This window comes from Sminthopsis crassicaudata, chromosome 2 (genome assembly GCF_048593235.1).
Source record: "Sminthopsis crassicaudata isolate SCR6 chromosome 2, ASM4859323v1, whole genome shotgun sequence".
NCBI lineage: Eukaryota > Metazoa > Chordata > Mammalia > Dasyuromorphia > Dasyuridae > Sminthopsis > Sminthopsis crassicaudata.
This window is the reverse complement of record NC_133618.1, coordinates 177,907,662-177,915,978: the sequence shown is the minus strand read 5'-3', so window position 1 is coordinate 177,915,978 and position 8,317 is coordinate 177,907,662.

The following is an 8,317-nucleotide window of genomic DNA, read 5'->3' as shown; positions in this document are numbered from 1 at the left end:
CTCTTCAATAATTCTAAGGACTCTAAAGCCCAAGGTGAAAAAGCAACTTTCTGGAGATCTAGGCTTTCTTTCATGCTATTTCAGCCTTGGGTTAATCCTGCCTTATTATTTCATAGAAGAGGAAATAGGCTTAGGGCCAGCCACATACTCAAGGCCTGAACCTCAGTTTTCTCATTTGTAAAATGGGGATAATAACATTTACTTCAGAGGATTGTTGTAAAAATCAAAGGAGATTATGGACATAATGTACCTTGCAAACAAAGGTTTGCAGAGCTTTAATAAAGCTATTCTTCAGGAAAAAGACTCTCTTTAAATTAAAATATTTTTCTATATAGGCTCCAGAAACTCAAACTCCATCTTGTCCCATCCCTAATCTTCTACAAACTATGGGAAACTTCTGGGAGAGGGGGGGTTCCCTCTCTAACAAATGCCACTCTCCTTTAACATAAGCTAAGGAAGTGAACCCTATCCTGACATTACTATCCCAGTATATTTGGAGGATACCAATAGACCCTGTCAACTACCAATATTATTTTTCTCAGTTGCCCTGGAGGAAGCAGCTGTCCCAATAGATCTAGCCAGTATTTTTGAGTATCCATAAACTGGTGAGAGGTTGCAAATGGGAGCACTATGCTTTTATTCACTTTATTTATTCACATTATTCACATTCACATTATTCACATTCAGTCTTTATAGTTCTATCTCTGGATTTAGATGGCATTTTCCTTACAAGTCTATTGGTATTACTTTGAATCATCTCATTATTGAAAAGAGCCAAGTCCATCACAGTTAATCATCACATAATCTTGTTACTGTAGACAACGTTCTCTTGGCTCTGCTCACTTCACTTAGCATCAGTTCATAAGTGTTTCCAGGCTTTTCTGAAATCAGCCTGCTCATTATTTCTTACAGAACAATAATTCTCTAGGCCTTTTAAAAGTCTTCTGGATTGCAGAAGTTCCTTCTTATACTGCTGCCACAGTCTCATGAAGGAGGAAGAGGAACTGCTCTGTAACTCAGCAAATCTAAATTTCCATCTCCTTAAAGAGAAGATTCATGCAAAGCTCTCTACCATCCTTCCATTTAGCTTCTGCTTACCCAGATTTCCCTTCAGCAAGTGCCTGTTCACAAATGTGACAGTCCAGTTCTTGGCTCTTCTATCCCTGCCTCCTTCCTCCTTTCTGCTTCCTTCTCTATGATGTCCTCCTCAGGACCACAGCAGTCTTTCTAGCCTCATTAATTTAATCATTGTACCTACTCTCCTTTTCTCATTTTTACCTGTGCATCTTGTTTATAGCCCAAGTTTTTGGGGGGAGGGTTCCTTATCTTTGTCTCAGAATACTTTTAAGTTAATTGCTCTGTGACTAACCCCCATCTCTGCCCAGTGCAACCCTTTCAAAGTGACCAATCCCAGTGCTGAGCCTAGAATGAACTGCAAATCCACCCTACTCCTAGGGAGCACAGATTATGTTCCTTCAGTCACTCCCAATACTCCCCATAAAACTAGGATTGTGATTTAGAGGATCTACATTGGAAAAGATAATTTCAAGGTCAAAGTAGAAGAGAGGTGGCAGTATGTAGGATTATGAGATCTTTCTAAATTATTAGCTAAGGTCTAAGGCACCAAAAAATATCAGGTCCACTCATTTCTTTATCCCATTTTTTCCCTAGCCCTTTGAAGACAATGAGAAATTTTATTAAAAAAAAAAAATCACAAACTACAATATTGATGTCCTCTTCTTAGGATTTCAATCTTGCTCTTCAACCCAAAGACTTCTGTAAAATATTGATTTGCAAATATATGAAAATAATAGCCTAAAGTATTTCTTGGCATGGATCTCCAATTCTAACAGCCCAAAACAATCAAGGAGAGAAAACACAATTCTAGGATCCTTTCTCAAACCTTCAAACAATTGTCCCATAAGACTAGTTAAATGATCTGCTCAAATAGCAGTGATAAACGATTGCATGTCAGCGTGGAAGTTGACTTTGAGTGGAGAATTGCAGGAAACTGTGCTTGGCTTTCTGCTGTATAACAACAACATTTATACAGCAATTACCATATAGCCAGGAATTCTGCTAAGCACTTTACAATCATTATCTTATTTGACCCTCACAACAACACTGGGAAGTAAATATTATTATTATTATTATTCCCATTTTACAATTGAGGAAGCGAGGCAAACTAAGGTTAAGTGACTTTCCCAGAGTCTCATAATTAGGGAGGGCCTAAGGATGGATTTGAATTAAGATCTTTCTGATTCTAAGTCAGACTTAATTTCCCCGCCCCCCTGAGGCTGGGGTTAATGCCCAGGGTCACACAGCTAGGAAGTGTTAAGTGTCCGAGACCAGATTTGAACTCGGGTCCTCCTGAATTCAAGGCTGGTACTCTATCCACTGCGTCACCTAGCTGCCCCTACCAGATTTAATTTTTTTCAAAGATTTGGATAAAGACAAATTTTATCAAATACACTGATGATAGAAAATAGAAGTGAGAAAATTGGCATGAATCTAGTAAATTGAGATTTTAAAAGGAAAAATATAAAATCTTACATTTAGGAAGGGGAAAAAAGTTTCATATGTGCAAGAAACAAGGGGAGCTAAGATTGGAAAATGTTTTTATTGGATCACAAGCTCAATGGGAGTCAACTGTAGGCTATGGAAAGCAGGAAAATTGGTGTCATCTTCAGCAGTAGTAAGAAAGGCAGCATGTCCATGACTAGAAACTTGACAATGTTCCCTGGACAGGCCAGATCCCTGGAATATTTTTAGATCTGAGTCCCACATCCAGAATATTGCTAACTGGAGAGTATCCAAAGGAAAAGAAAAAAGATTTATAAGGCAGAGTTAGATCAGAGCTTACTGCTACTTATTTGTTAATTTTATGGCTTTCAGGGAGGTCTGAGGGATGATCTATTCATTATTGTCTCGGGAACTTGGGCATCACTGACCAACAGATTATCTGTCTGTCAGTCAATAATGCTTGTAGGAATATATTCTAAGACCAGAAGAGTTTAGAGTCCTTGACAGATAGATTGTCAGAACAATAGCCCTTTAAGGTCAGAGTGTCTCAGGGTCAGTAATATATCTTCCCTAAAGTCTACGAGAAGAAATATTATATTCCTAGGCCAGAAGACTTTTATAATCCTTAATAGATAGATTGTTAAACAGAAGCACTCTAAGGTGGGAGGGAGGGGAGAGAGGGTTCTCCTTACTGCTGTATCCTCTAGAAGCTATTTTTTCCCTCCTAAGCAGTTTTATCCCCAAATTCATTTGGTACAAAGGGATGGAAAATTCATCTTCTGGAGTTGCTTCATTTGATAAGGGGTGTAGAGCTGGCCATGACTAGTGGGGTCCAGATTGAATACAGGAGGCATGTAATTTGAAAATGGCAGAATCAGTTAGTATGGTATTCAGGTTGAACAAGTAGTTGGAAGTTCATAGCTTGGAGGCTGGAGGAAACAAATCTCACAAGTAGGTTAAAAATGCAGGGGCCAAATATGAGCAAAAAAAAAAAGAATAATTAAAAGTGGAGTTAGTGTGGGAGTAACTAGAGACAGTAACCAGGAACTCCACTCAGAGGAAGGCTGGGGGAGAGGGAGTAGATGGGGGGGCCTATCATGACTGTCTCTCATGCAGACAGCTTTTTCTGGATTAAATACCAAAGAACATTTCCCCAAAAGTCCTGCTTTTGTCTCCTAAAAAGAGTAGGGCTAATGGGTAGAATAGTGTGGCATTATACACAGTGAAAGAAGTGCTCAGGTGACCTAGGGTGTAAGCACCATGATGTTTAAAAGGCATTAAGCATTGATAGAAAAGATGACATACAGAATGGAAATAATAATTAATCTTAAATGGGTTTGATCTCCTTTAGCAAAAACCTCTATGTTTTTTCAGTCTTATAAGGGAAGGCTTTTATTTTACTAATTACTTTACTAATTAGTAAAGGTGTCAACAGAAACCAAAAGCAGTTTGAAGTCCCTTCGAAGGGGTATCTGTGTAAAATCTATATGCCAGTCCTCCCCTAAATATGTATCCCGCTGCCAGATGGACTTTAGGATGGGGGTTTAACAGCCCTTTCAGAATTTACTTAGGCACAAACTGGGCCACTTGACCTGTTTAATTGTTTCTCCTACCTTGTGACCCATGAAAATAGGTTTCACAGGAATTGGAGAGCATTTTTTCCCAAGTGAGTAGCTGGTGTAGGCCATAAAGAAGTTTTCATTGACTGGCTTCAGGATTAGAAATTGGCCTGAAGGTTTTTAAAATCATCCAGAAGGAGAAAGGGCATACCCACTTTCCTTAGCAAAGGGCCTGTTCCTGGGAGTTACATAAGAGTATAGGAGTTGGGGAATTAAAGGTGCCATGGTCAGAGGCAAATAGGCAGCAGCATGGGCAGCTGAATCTGCAAGGCTTTTTCCCTTGATCTGAAGTGAGTCCCCCTTCTGGGGTCCTTTACAAAACATAACATAACATAAGTCCATGGACAGCTTTTAATAATTGTAGAATTTCCTTTGAATATTTAATGGGAAATTTATTTATTTATTTTTGCTATCAGAAGTTCCCTTTCTTTCCAAATGCATGAACATGCAACACATGAAAGGCATATTTGGAGTCAGTATAAATGTTCACTCTCATTCTTTTGCCCACTTCTAAAACTGTGTGAGGGCAAAAATGCTTTGAACCCAGTGGTGGGGTAAGAACCTCCAATGATTGGCCTAGAGTCAGTTTGGAGGCTTCCTCAATTAGAAGGACTGTGATAGAGGCTAATTGTACACTGTTTCAAAGTCTGATTCTTTTTGTACAACAAACAACTGTTTGGACATGTATACATATATTGTATTTAATTTATACTTTAACATATTTAACATGTATTGGTCAACCTGCCATGGGGAGAGGGGAAAAATTGGAACAAAAGGGTTGGCAATTGTCAATGCTGTAAAATTACCTATACATATGTCTTGTAAATAAAAACTATAATTAATAAAAAAAATTCAACTTATTACAAATAGTACAGTAGGGGGGAAAAAAAGGACTATGATAGCCACTGCTCTAAGGTGAGAGGGTCACCCCAAAGATACCACGTATCTTTGAGAAGTAAGCAAGGGATCTGGGATAGGGTCCCAGGGTCTGAGTGAAGACCCCTAGGACCTGGCCCTGACTTCCATCAACATATGGTGTAAAAGGCTTTAGGTAGGGCTAAGGCAGAGCAAGAGAGTAGTTTAACTTTTAGGATCTTAAAAGCCTTGACCTGATTAGGGCCCCATTCGAGGGGAATTGTGTCAGGGCCTTAAATAGAATCATAGAGGGGCTTGGCAATAACTAAAGTTAGGCATAAAATCCAACCATGCCCAGGAAAAGTACACAGCTATTTCTTTGAGGAAGGTTCAGGAAGTGATAAAATTGCTTCCTTTCTGATGTGAGCAAAAGGTAGATGGGAACTAATTCATGGCCCAAATAGTTAAGAGACTGATAGGCAATGTGGGCCTTTAGACAAAAACTTCAAACAGAACTGGGAAACTGACTCAGAAGGATCCCACCTTGAGAAGAAGCTAAGGTTGTCCTCCCAGCTCTTGCCCTGATAAGACACTCACTTATGACATTTCAGGAAGGCATTTTTGAGTAACTTACAGCATTTCTCTTGAATGGTGGGTTACTGAATTAATGATCATGCAATCAAATTCAAAACTCAAAAGCATATCAGTTACAGTCCCAAGAGATTTTATCTCTAGTAGCACATTCTACTAATTGCAAGTCAGGAGCTAAATACTTTATTTTTTAAAGTTTACTAGGACTTGCACATATAGGAGATTTTGTTTAACATGTTTTATATGTTAGAACTTATCCTGCTCCAAAAGGGTCAATCAAACAATTTTTTTGGATTCTTAGTAAACACATTCCTTGTTTAGGATCTATACATCCTAAACAGGCTCATTTCTCAGGGCTGATGATCTTGCTTGCCTTGATGGTTTCAAGAAAGCTGACAAGCTTAGAAATTAAGGGAAGTTGACAGAGATCCCAGAGAAGGGATTGAGCTTGCTGTTGCCTACTCCTGCTATTCTTAGTGTTTTCATGGGTTGTTTGTTTTACCTTTCCCCACTATGTGAAGGACAGAAAAAGTGTTGCACACCTCATACTTGGAGGTGAACTGATAGGCTTTCATCTCATCCCACAATTCCCTTAATACCTTCTGGAGTACTTTCCCAAAGGAGCAGAAGGGGATGCCAGACAAGATAGGAGTCAAGGAAGGATTGCCAAAAAGTTGCTATTTACCTAGTTTTTTTTTTTCTTTTCCTTTTCTTTTAAAATACAGTAAATTCTTAGAATTATCCTCAATAATTCAGGAATTTTTTTCTTGCAATCTTAAAATGACTAATTGCCAAACTTCTTAATCATTGGTCTCAAAACTTTGAGAATCTGCTAAGATGTTGTTAGCTAATTTTATTTCTATAGCCCCCAGCTTGGCCAGAGCTGAGGTCCACAGGCTTTTTTTCTTTTTTAAAGTGGGAGAAAAGGATGGTAATAAATCTTTCCCAATATTCTAACTCGTTACCACATAGAAGTTTTTCTTGCTGACTGCATTTTGAATCTTCAGGTAACAAAATATAGCTCACAGAACCAACAAGACACAGACATTCTGTACAGAGCTGCAGACAGACAAAAATGACATGAAAGAGAAATGTCTCATCTTTGCCAAAAGGCATAAAATTTCCTTGCCTAAAGTCATCCTATATAGCACTTCATCTCCTATGGTGGAAGAGAAGATGGAAAGGTGGCAAAGGTTCCCTAGGAACTTTGCCAAAAATTGCAAGAATTTCCAAGTCTGGGCATCCCTAGTCAAGGAAAATTTGCTTAGTATGGTGCTTATGACAACCCAGAGAAGCCTTCTCCCAGTTGTTTGGGATGTCCCATCTATAGGATTGAGGGAGAAAAAATGGAGGACTTACCTTGATAAGAAGGGAATCAAACTAGGGGGAGGCCAGACTCTCCCTGTATGGGCCATCAAATATTAAAGTTCAGAAAGAGCCCCCAAAAGATTGGAAGTCAATTAGGGGTATTGTGAGATGTCTCAAAAGAATCTGCAGGCTTGAACTTATCTCCAAATCAAGGGGCAAAGTTTATTGTGATTGTAATTCCAAATGAAGTGGGTTAAATTCCAAAAGAATTTAGCAAGGAAAAGGAGATAGATTTATGGGACAGAATTAAATCAGAGTTTCATGTTACTTATTTGCTAATTTTATAGCTTTCACATAGGTCTGAGGGGTGATCTATTCACTATTTTCTCAGGAACTTGCTTATCACTGACCAACAGATGATCTGTGTCAGTCAGGAAAGTTTGTAGGACTATTTTAAAGCCAGAAAACTTTCGAATCATTAACAAACAGATTGTCAGAACAATAGCACTCTAAGGAAAAAGGGTCTCAGAATCACTAATATATCTTCCCTAAAGTCTAAGGGAAGAAATATTATTATATTCCTGGGCCAGAAGACTTTTATAATCATTGATGGACAAATTGTTAGAACAATAGCACTCTAAGGATGGGGGGAGGGAAACTTCTTTACTGTTATTTCCCCTCAAAGCTATACTCCATCAATAGTACAGGAAGAACAAGATAGACATTTTCACACAGTTGAATCACTGATACATCAAAGAAAAAAATTGTTTTTAAAAATTGTTTAATTTGTCTCCAGAGTATAAAGCTAGAAGCAATGGGTGGAATGCATAAAGAGGAAAATTTGAGCTTGAAGTTAGGAAAAAATAGCTGTAACTTTTCAGAAGTACAATGACATGCTTCAAGAAACAGTAAAAAGGTAATTCCCCTTTCCTAGAGGACTCAAAGCAAAGACTATCAGGTATCTTACAGAGAAGATTATTCTTATTCAGGCATGAATTGGGCTAGGTGACTACTGAAATCCCTTCTAACTCTGAAATTCTATGACCTGATCCCATTTCCCATCCACCATTATCTTCCAAATTTTTACAATCCAAAAACCAGGACAGAGGAAATATATTTTAGACCCATGACTTTTTTTCCACTTATATTACTTTAAGAAAGGTGACATTGGTCATCACTTTCTCTCTTTTAGCCTCAGTTTCCTTCTCCTCTGTAAAACTCATCCTACCATTCTCATATAATTTCATTGAGGTTCACATGAGAAAGGATTTGCTAAATTCTTGTATCCAGAAAGCTCCATGCAGGAAAGTGACAGCATCATGAAAGGACTGAGAAGAAGGAGGGGGCCAGAATCTTAAGGATGTGAAGTTCGCATTTGAGGAGACACTGATTCACCAGGTTCTTGATTTCAGTACCAAGGG